This window comes from Corvus brachyrhynchos, unplaced genomic scaffold, assembly GCF_000691975.1.
Source record: "Corvus brachyrhynchos isolate BGI_N302 unplaced genomic scaffold, ASM69197v1 scaffold69, whole genome shotgun sequence".
NCBI lineage: Eukaryota > Metazoa > Chordata > Aves > Passeriformes > Corvidae > Corvus > Corvus brachyrhynchos.
In genome coordinates, this window is record NW_008240228.1 from 6,534,234 (window position 1) to 6,544,437 (window position 10,204).

General features: G+C 45.2%; 1 protein-coding gene across 2 annotated transcripts in view; it reads right to left on the reverse strand.

Moving 5' to 3' along the window:
- SPTBN1 (spectrin beta, non-erythrocytic 1) overlaps window positions 1-10,204 on the reverse strand; it is a 116,780-nt gene that overhangs the window by 103,675 nt on the left and 2,901 nt on the right. Inside the window, exon 1 of one of the 2 annotated variants that reach the window (XM_008642040.2) lies at window positions 7,685-7,796. The exons of the other annotated variant lie outside the window; for it this stretch is intronic. The gene's annotated coding sequence lies outside the window, so the exon portion shown is untranslated. Of the gene's footprint in view, window positions 1-7,684; window positions 7,797-10,204 lie in introns of those variants that run through there. 2 annotated transcript variants of the gene reach the window in all.

Genomic DNA, 10,204 nt, shown 5'->3' on the forward strand with positions numbered 1-10,204 from the left:
TGGCATTCATGCTGGGGGAAATCCAGGACAAGCCTGGTAGGCCATGGAAAATACTGTCAGAGACAAAAAGCATTCTGGTTTTGCCTTGTGGGATCCACCTGCTCCAGGATTCTCTCCCAAGAAGACTCCAGCAGTGATGGATGATCATTAGAGGGGTTTCCAGCTGAACACAACTGGTTGAACCCAACTTAAGCTGATAAATGTTAGTGCTGGTCTCCTCCCCATAGAAAGGGAAAAAGGATCTCCTTTCCCTTGGAACTTCAAAGGCAAAGAGAGCAGCCCTGCCATCACTCACCTGGGCCAACAGGATTATATGGTCAAATTAGATTTTCCTTCACCCTTATTTTTGGCTAAACAGTGTTTGCTGAAAGCCTTTCTGGCCTTCATTTCCATGATAAAAGGTGGGCATTGTTTGGTTCCTTCCTTGCCTCATAATATCATTAAGATGACTTTCAAGCCACATGACAAATCCATTTTTTCCCCATTAAATCTACAGTGGTCATTTCTGTTTGCTTGTCCTTTATTTCACCCTAGAGGAAATTCTCTTTTCCAATACATCTTTTGTTGATGGCAAATGGAAGGAAATTATTTTGCTGAAACGGTATTTTATTATTAAATTTTGCATTAGTTAATGCCCAAGAGCATTGGAAGGGGGAGAAAAATAAACACCTGCCTTTCAATTTGTGCATTCTTGGAGTGTGTAGGCTGAGGATATCAGCACTTGGAGCACACACCCCAACTTGCCAAGCCCTTGATCTTCCCACCGAGCTCAATCCTCGGGATGCTCCCACCCTTGTAAGTGGCCTCCCAAAGGCAATTAGTGGCTTGCTGCAATTTTCAGTGCTCCTGCCACAGACACGGAGGGTTGAACCCACAGCCCTGGGAGAGAGGTAGGTGTGCCTCACACCCTCTGCCAGCTGCTCCCCAAATCCCTGTCTGGCAGCCATCGGGATTGGAGCCTTGTTCTGATGAAACATTCTCAATGCAGTTTTCTACCTTAAATCTGGATTTTTCTTCTCGCTTTGCTTCCACTCTTATTTCCTCCATTTCATTTTGGCTACTCCTCACTCTCTTTTGATCCACTTCCTGCTCATTTCTCTCTCCCACCCACTCGTCCTCTGTGTTCAACAACAACAACAGCAGATGAGGGGTGAAGAAGCCTCGGCTCAACTCTCACACAGCTCCAGCCTCAGGAGCGAACCTTTGACTCGCTCAATATTCAGCTTCTCAGCTAAGAATAAGGAAAGGATTTCTCTGCTCACAGCTATTTTTAACACTGCAGAGAAGGTTTAATATTTGAATATCAGAATTGTAATAGCATTTGCAAGAGGAATGGCTTATTTTTAGCAAAGCACTGGCTTTATGGATGCCTCACAATCATGGCACTGTAATAGGGAGAGGCGACCAAAGAGGAGATTGTGACACAGCCCCGTGCAAAGGCTTCTGCTTCCCATGTCATTTTGAATTCTGCATGGAAACAGAGCTGAGGAGACTTACCATAGCCTCCAATAGAAACCACTGTGCACAAAAGCATTAAAATACTAATTATGAAAGCTTTCCAACATCCAGCTGCTAAACCCAGCCAGGTGTCACAGCTAAAACCAAGTCTGGGAGGTCCACATACACACACAACATCCTTTCTTCCCCATCCCTCAGCAGACCTTGAAATGAAAAGCCATTAAAAATACCTACATCCCAAACTCCCAGCTAAAATTAACCATAGGCTTGTAAAAAAAATCCCTCTGCTGCATTTCTTCTGGCCTTTGCCAGGTTTCTGTTTGCTGCAACACTCAAATTACAAAGCCTCTTCCCCCTCGTTGTTGACATCACCAGACAGCTCTTGGCCTTCCTTCTGAACCCAGCAACTCAGGAAGAAGCCCACAAAGTTTGGGTTGTTTGGATTCCCCCACCACAAAATGCAACTTTTAAACAACACAAACTTCCAAACATGAAGCTAATCCCATTCCAATCCATCCCATCTGACCCTGCGGAGGATCCCCTGGCTCCCATGGCTACCACCTGCCAACATCAGGAACAGGTCAGAGTAAAATAACTCCATACCAACAGAGCCAGGAAAATTCCTCATTGTCCCTGAGGAGACCTGGGTTCCCTAGCAATAAATCTAGGAAAACGTGCCAGTCACCAAACAGTGGCACATCATTTCATCAAACATGTCACTTCTTCTGGGAATTGCTTCATCAGTCCTTGTAGGAGAAACCCAAACCCCAGGCAAGGCTGACATGGCCATTCCACTGATGGAGGAGCTGTTAACAGTACTTCACAGCATTATCATTATTATTATTATTAAGAAAATAGGTTGCAGTTAATTTGGAACCTCCCATCATAACACCCTGATTCCCAAAACACCACCCCAGGGAACAGGGAGCTCTCTATGGCAAGTCACATCCAGGACTTCTCCAAGGAGTAGCAAAGGGTTTTCCAAGTGATTCTTGGGGAACAGATCCCCGAGGTACAATATTCAAGGACCAGGTATCTGCACAAAACCCACGAGCACTTAGAGGCAGAACCCAGCATCCACCCAGCCTCTGATTCCTGATCCACTCTGAGGCCCAACCATTAACCCAACAAGGCCACCACTGACCATGTCCCCAAGTGCCACATCCACACAGCTTTTACATCCCTCCAGGGCAGTTGTGCCAGGGCTGGACAACCCCTTCCATGGGGAAATTTTCCCTAATATCCAACCTACACCTCTCCTGGTGCAAACTGAGACAATTTCCTCTCCGCAGAGACATATCCAGGCAGCAGGTGATGTCAGTCAGAACCAGAATGGACAGATTTTTAAAAGGAACAAAGATTTATTGCTCCTGATGACAGCCCAAATGGGAAATCTTCTTAAATTTTAACTTCATCAAGGAAGGAAATTATGTACCAAACATTCCAGTCTGCTCCTGTATGCTGAGGCCAGTTCAGAGAAAGAGGAATTGAGTGGTATATTCCAATTACTACACAGGTAATTTCAGTGCTTTGTGTTTGGGGAAAACAAGATTATCATTTGGAACACGGGGACAAGTGACTTGGCCATTTGCAAGGCATAAAGCAAATTCAAAACCTGCCTTGTTGCTCCAGTAATATTTGCATAATAGTTATTTATATGTATGATGAGCGCAAGCACAGTTTCAGGACAGTTAGCCAAGGTGAGTCGCCCAGCTCTTTAATCCTCTAATAACAAGCTTGGGATGCAATTTGGGAATTCATTCCCCTCTGATGGAGCAGCTGAGCTGCTGCATAGTGACCATTTCTCAGCACTCATCCCCATCAAATTGCACTGTTTTGATCAAGCCACAAAGCAGAGCATTAAAAATGCATACAAGGATACTTTTGCCCCTTGTTTTATGTATCTGCACGCCCTCCTAGCTCTCCTTTAGATACGATGGCCAAGCTACTAAATACCAGCAAGGAGCTGCATTTATCCCAAAATACACATAAAATTGTAGTGGTAAGTCTGCTACAGGCACCGATCTAATCGAGTTGGCTGAAAATTAATTTCAGGCCCAGGGCTCTTCCATGGCTCCCTGGATTCCTGCCACATCTTATGACAACCAGAAGTTAAAACTGCAAACAGCTGTCCCACTGTTAGAGGCACCCCGGAATAATGTGGATGCTCTGCTCGGGAAACTGCCCTAAAGGTGACGCAGGGGTTCATCACCCCATGCCAGGAATCCAAGGAACTTTGGGACTCTCTGAACTCTGCAGCAGCTCTGCTGTGCCACTGCAACCCCAAGTGATTCATGTTATTTTCTGCTGGTCAGCAGCAGCTGTAGAAACATCCCTCAGCGCTCCGCCTCGCCCTGGAATGCCCATGTGCTCCTCACCTGTCAGCCCTGCTGCAGCCAACACATCATTTGTCTTCACTGAGCTTCTTCCCCACTCCTTCAGAGGAAGATCCTACAAAGCCTCCAAAGTTCTGGTTTGCCTCCTTGAATATCCAAGCAGGCATCTCCAGATCCCCCTCTAGCCCTGCAGCTGATCTTTGCTGCACTCGCTGCAACAGCGTAATCTCACTTGGGATTTACTACCTGATTAGGATTACTCAGACTAAAAACACAGCTACATAAGAGCTGTGGGCTCCCTGCCCACAGAGAGGGATCACCATCCCAGACTCCAACATTTTGGGACCTTGTCACGTTTTTTAACAATCTTTACATTTTTAACATGGTTCTGAGACATAACTGAGCAACACAAAATTATCTCCGATATAGGTTGGACTCAGTGATCTCAAAGATCTTTTCCAACCTAGTTAATTCTGTGATTCTGAGATGTTCTTTTGTATATTTCTCTACGAAGAGGACTTAAAACCTCAAACCCCAGACTGTGATGATGTAAATAGACACGACATCCCATGCTGGGATGTAGTTGTATAACTTGGCACAAGTGGGGATTCAGATCCTTCATTCTCAAGCTTCACAGAGCGAGACGAATCACAGTACTGCAATGAAAATGAGCACGGAAGGTCCCTCTTTTCTTACTAAACAGTGAAGAAGCAGTTTTGAGTCTGATTCCTAAGCTGGCAGATAGTACAGACCATTACTGCACCATGGGGATTTGTCTGGGGAAAATATCTTCACTTCTTTGTGGTACATGTTTAATGCAAAGTCACCTTATTCTTGTTTGTCTAGCATACAATGAGAATAGGTCTCTAAAAATAACCTACTTCCCCCCTCTTCCCGTTCCTCATGGCAGTTTCACTTATTATTAGCCATTATTCACATCTCTTACATAAACTGCAATTTCTGGAAATTTTTATGCCTCCTGATACAAAACCTGAAAGTGAGCAAGACTGGAGAAGGCAGAGCTCAGTGAAACTCCATTGGATTGCAGGCTTTTACCTCTTTTTCCCTTTTACCTGGGTTTGATGTCATCACGTCCCTCCTTGGAGCAGCAATAAAGCTCCTTTACACACCCGGGCGCTGGGAAGCTGCAAAGCTGGATCAATGGGGCACCTGGGGTCAGGGAATCCCCCCGGGGCCACAGGGGTGGGGCTGCTGCACCACATCCTCCTCCCCAGCCAACCTCGGAGCACAACCACAATGCCCCACTTCATCCTGAGTGCCACAGCTTTCCCTTCCCGAGGGATTGTGGAGCAGGATAACAGAGAGCCTGGCAGCTGCTGCTGAGTGAGTGTCCTCCCCATGGAGAACCTCAGAAGCACAGGGGATGTGACACCACTCTGCTCCAAGCACAATCCATGTGGATCTAATTGCCGGGGCCAGGGATGTCAGTCCTGGTCCAGGCTTGTTGGGAGTCACATCTCGTGGGGCTCAGGAGCTGAGCTGACACCAGGCTGGCATTGCACACCAGAAGCTGAGGGATATTTTCCACAAATGACCTCTAATCCATTTGCCTTTCCAAGAGCGCAGCTCGTCCTCAAATCTGCAGGCACTAAAAGGTCATGACTTAGGGCACTCCAGGCTTTTTGTACTCAATCTTATGATTCCCTGACAAGCCCACTTTTGTTTTCCCTTTCACTGAGCTGCAGTGCAAACACACATCCAGGGAATGGTTATTTGGATCCATACTTTCCTCACACAGCCTCTCACCGGGGCTAAACAAGCACCTGCTGACTCAGGATCTCCCAACCTTGCTCCCAACCCGGCCGCCCCCGCACTTTCCTCACACTATCCCATTTAGCAGCCAACTCATCCTCTTTCCTAAGAAACTAATTCAGGCACCCCAGGTTTTAAGTTTAACTGGCTTATGCCAACCACTGAAGCTGCACAATCAGATTCTTCCCTCAGCAAACTTGACACAGGGCCGAAAATCAAATTTGCTTCTTTTTCCCCTTAAACAAAACCATCTACGGTCTGCAGTGGTAAACCACTGCTCATTTGAATATCCAAACACTGGCTGTTTGCATCCAGGGGCTGGTGCCAAAATGCTGTCACCCACAGCCAGCCCAGGCACGTCTGAGGCCGCTGAACTGATTCATCTCTGCCTTGATACTTCCAGATAGTTCAAGATGAATTTGAAGAGGCTCCTACTGACCTACACTGAGGTAAAACCCATCTCATTTCTCATTCAGGTGATGATGAGGATGATACAAGTGGCTTTTCCTGGGCTGGGACTTGTGTGGTTTCACCACAGCTTTTTCCCTCTTACCTGCAGCATAAGACTTAAGAGGGACATGACTGCTCTCAAAATGCAAATGGAATGTATTACCGAAAAAACCCGCCTGAACCCTCAGTCAATAATCCATTTTTAGGAAAGAATTTGTGCGAAAATGAGGTAAGTGATAACTTTGCAGATCTCCTGTTATCCACAGTGCTATTTTAGGGAGAGTGTGACTGCATTGGGCTTGTCGCAGAGTCCTGCTTCCAATCTCCTGGCACATCCCCAGCACATTCCAGTATTTAACGCACAAGGCTCGTTGGGATGCAGTCCCACTTATCTCCCAGACACATTGACTAAGACTTTCCCACATAAACTGACCCACCCTTTAGTAGCAAGAGGTCACTCAGTACAATCAGCCTTCAAATGAGGAAAACAATCAGGAAAAGCTTCTCTGATGCCAAAAACACCAACAGAATAAAACACAACAGGCTCCAGTGTTTGTTTTATGAAAACTTGAAGACTGCAAGGCAGATTTTTAAACTTGTGATAATCAGTGTAGCTCCACCAAAATCAACCAGATTTCTTTCAGGCTCAGGACCTGGCCTCCTAAAAGCATCTAAAATTGCTATAAGAATACATTACTCTAAAAAAGTGTTAAAAATAAAAAGGTAGCAATTAATCCATTCATCTTGTACTATGATGAAATTGTAGAGAGTTATTCATGGCATTATGGTCCAAAAAAGGTCACAGTATTCCACATTATAAAAGCAAATGTTAAGCTAACCAGGTTATCCTTACCCCATATGAATCCTACATGACAAGGAATTCCTGTTGAGTCATGGAGAACTGTCCTGACTTCCTCACTAGACTCCTGCATGATCCAGGCTCTAGCAAAGGGTGCTCTACTGGATGATCCTCCTTTATCAAATACCAGACTTCCATAAGGCAGGTCTAGGCCCAAAGTCCCTTTCCAAAAATTAGCTCCAAGCTGCATTCCAGTGTTGTTGTAAATGTGTGTGCCTCTGGCACCCCAGAGCCACGAGCCATCCACCCCATCTGCAGGGACCAGTGCAGATCACTCCGAAATATTTTCATTAAATATTTGTTTACTTAGAGAAAAGTCAGTGAAAGCCCTTGGCAAGAAAATCTCACCATTGGTTTAGCTCCTGAAAAAAGCCAACATCTGGAATGCCCAAACCCAAAATCTGTGGGTGTTCAAACAAATGTATTTACGTTAAATCAGTTTACATACAGCAGGCAGCACCTTTTCCCTTCTAAGCCAAAAAAACAGAGGAGCTACTTGCTATAATTAGCTAGAGCATTTGTAGTGTCTAGGCACTAAGCAAAATTGATTTTATGAGTGGCAAAAATCAGCTTTTGGTCCTGGTGCACAACCCCAGAGTGATCAGTCCCACCGTACCCCAGGCTCTGCTCATGCTGCCAGAGCTCACCATGCCCTGAAGAACAGGATCCATGCATAGCTTCCTTGCCCTTCCAAACACAAGGCTCCCTTTTATCATGTAAGAACCAAAAGCAGACACCCTATGTCATTCTGTAATAAATCAATCCATAGAGCAATAGGATTAATTCAGAACAAAAGGCAGGAACTTACAAAACCAAAAGCTGCAGATCTGGATTACTGCTGGATGGCAGAAAATCCCCACAACTCCTTGTAGAAGACCTTGACCACGTTCTTGGGACACTACTGGGGCTGAATCCCACAGCGAAAATAAAAGACTTCCCAAAGATGCCTGTAGGTCTGGCTTGGGAAAAATGTCTGGCTGGGATAAACTGGGTAATCAGTATAACCTTAAAATGTCAGGGCCAGGCTTGGAGAGGAACCTCTGCGTCACCTTGGAGCACCTCCCACCCAGCCCCGGCCACTGACGCCTCCAAGGAAGGGGGAAAATGGAAAATCCAACTCCACCATTTCAGGGTGGGGCATGATCCTCCCTGATCTCTGCAAGCACCACTGCAGCCCTGGCCAGGAAATTTTAGCGCAGGCATGACCTCAATGTGATGCTGTTTTACAAAACCTCGGGGCAAACTGAAAAAACAAAAGCTACAACTAAAGGTGTGCAAGTCCCCATGGACTGAGGGCAGGAAGGATCACAACAGCCACTCCAGCACTTCCTACAGGAAGACTGAACACATGAAGCATAAATGCTTTATTCATTAAGTTGGCTACTTCAAACCCATTAACCCCGTGCCAGTCGCTCACGTGGGCAGTGGGGAACGGCTGGGCGGCTCCAGGTCTGCATCTCCTCTTCTCTGATCACATCCTAGATCTGTGTCTGCAACTACGTCTCTTCCCAGACCCCACATCTCATGCAGAGTAGCAGCTGCCCATTCCAGGAATCATTCCATGCTGTATTGAGACATGATTAACGAGACTAAACCCAGTGGTCACACCAATCAAACTGAGCTGTCAGCCAATCCCTATTCCTGTCTTAAAAATAAAATACAAATACTTTGCTTTTCAAGGCAAGCCCACAGCTTCTCTGATGACTTGCAGAAGCATCTGTGTTTCCTGTTCTCACAAACAGAGAAGGAGAACTGCTTTCCTCTTGTGCACAGCTCTGGACACGTGAACAAAACCCGGGAGATCAAATCCAAGAGCATCACTCCTGAACATGTTTCACAGATTACAGGCTAATTGCTCAGCAGGTGGAACTTCAGGTCTGGCTACTTCTCCCAAAAAGGGAACAGCCTATGTTTGGAATCCCAGTAAACAGAAAAACTGCTAAATTTGGAACATTTACCTGTGAACAGTTTGGTGGCAGAGTATTTTTAGCTCTCAGGACAGAGTGTTAATGGCACACCTCTCCTGTTCCAAGGGCACGGCTGGTATGACCAGCGAGGCTATTCCCAGTATCCAACAGGTGTGGGTCAGCACCTGCTGCCATAAGGGCTTCACATGCAGTGCCTCTTTTGTTCACTCCCCACTGCCCTCTTGACATGAGGGGCTGCTGAACAAATCAAACCAACTTTCCAGCTCTTTTTAAAGTTCTAACACTCAGCACATTGTGGAATAAAAGTGGCTGCACAGCGGCATAAACGTGTTTCTCCGGTGGCAGTGGTGACACACCAAAGGAATTTCTGGTAGGCTAAAACACATGCAGCTTAAAAACAAATATGAGTTTGTGCAATGTAATAGGGGAGTAAATATGTTAAACAACCAAATAATATATTAAGAGAATAGCAGGAAAGTGATGAGACATGACAAAGTAAGAACACCCTGAAATGATCACCATTCAACAAGAAAAAACCTCACAGAGAAGATGATGAGAAAAATGTTAACAGTGATGAAAAACAATAGCTCAATATAATCCTCAACCTTAATCTGTCCTAGGCCACAGAAAGATGTATACAATCCCTGAGTACAACCTTTATACATTGGTGCATATCTTTTGATAATCACATACATTTCACTGCAAGCAGAAATAACACCTCCAGACACAGCCCCCCCAGCCATAAAATCTGTTATGAACTCAACCCTCACCTAACAATACACATCAAAGCTTTTCCATGCAAAACTGGCCTTTTTTAATGAGGAATGGACAGTAAAAAATGTGTCTGGGATTAACAACACAGGAAAAAGAAATAAAGTGGGACAAAATAGAAAAAAAGCTGCCTGCTTATATATATATATATATATATATATATAGAATTGATTTATGTTGCTCTGATCACGCTCTTGAATAAATTGGGGTCTACTGGGCGTAAGAAGAATTTTTCTTATGTCTTTCTGTTTTTTCAAAAAAAACCACGTAACCTCTCTGAAACCCTTTTTTCATTACAGGAAAAGCCTCCAAAGGTCCAGCTGTAACTGCTGCAACGTTGTATTCATGTTCATTAGAAAAACAAATTCACAACAGATCATTTTAAGAGTAATAATAAAAGGCTGACAAACGAAAACCACATGTGGGTGGGGGGAAATGAACCCAGCAGCGGGGGAAGCAGGCTCCAAACCAGGCTCTGCAGGACACAGATCCTAATGGATCACACTCCCCTCGGTGTGGAGCTGCAGCTCCAACACTTGCTTCTCCACACAAGTGGTATCTGGTCAGAGCAATCCAACACGAGATGGTTTCTCAGGTTTAAAGCAAGAGGAGGCAACTGGATTTACACA